This window comes from Suricata suricatta, unplaced genomic scaffold, assembly GCF_006229205.1.
Source record: "Suricata suricatta isolate VVHF042 unplaced genomic scaffold, meerkat_22Aug2017_6uvM2_HiC HiC_scaffold_15825, whole genome shotgun sequence".
Lineage (NCBI taxonomy): Eukaryota > Metazoa > Chordata > Mammalia > Carnivora > Herpestidae > Suricata > Suricata suricatta.
In genome coordinates this window covers 1-949 of record NW_021860247.1, presented here as the reverse complement: position 1 = coordinate 949, position 949 = coordinate 1, and the positions used below count along the sequence as shown (strand labels likewise).

The 949-nt window shown below is 50.3% G+C and overlaps 1 pseudogene; it reads right to left on the bottom strand.

The window, feature by feature from the left end:
* Window positions 1-73: 73 nt before the first annotated feature.
* Window positions 74-868, bottom strand: LOC115284696 (annotated as a pseudogene).
* Between the last annotated feature and the right edge of the window lie 81 nt (window positions 869-949).

Genomic DNA, 949 nt, shown 5'->3' with positions numbered 1-949 from the left:
AGATTCACAGGGGCGAGGTGTGATCCAGCTTGGGGACCATGGACATGGAAAGAAAGAAAGTGCACACTGTTAAGAACTTTCAAGAATACATTTAACTCTCATTTCCCTCATGTAAGGCTGGGCTTTGGTGATCCAAAGGAAAAGTCTTCTTGGGAACGCTGCTGGAGAAAAGCCCCTCAGAGCTTTCTACTCTTTGTGGATATTCTCATGGGCAGTCTGTAGCACACGGGACACCAGGACTACAAATTCTTCAAAGGTGACCTGTCCATTTTTATCAGCATCCAGGTCTTGGAATATCTAGTCAATGGTAGCTTGATCTTTGGTGTTCTAGAAGGGGACATCAGAGACAGTAAGCTCAGACTCTTCCTCCCCTTCCTCTGGGCCTCTTATCCCTCAGGGCTCAGCTCAGGAGGTCCAGGGACATTAACTCATTCACCAAAACTGTGTTGGAGACTCCAATGTAACAAAATAGAAGATGGAGGGAAGCAGCTGTTGTGAGCCAACCTAGAGGCACACAAGTCCTGACCTGGACGGTCTCTGAGGCTCACTAACCCCCACAGGTAAGGAAACAATCCCAGAGAGAGAGGCAAATAGAGCCTGAGGTGACAGCGTGAGTTATGGAGAGAGGGAGGCGGATCCCCTGCCCCACAGCTCAGGAGAGCATCCTCAGCCAACCCCACCCCCGTCTTTCAGTGGGTACGTTTGAATGAGAAGCTCATCACCTACCTTGAGGGAGTTTGGAAGTTCCCTCATCATCAGCTTCTTCATCTCACCCTTGGAAAGGGTGTCCTGATGCCCCTCCTGGGCTGAGTACTGGTGGAAGACATCAATGACCCCCTCCAAGTGATCTTCCAGCTTAGTCATCTTCCCAACCTTCAGAAGACAAGAGAGGTCTAAGGCAATTCCTCTCCCACTCCACCCCACCCCACATCCACTCTCTCCTCTCTTT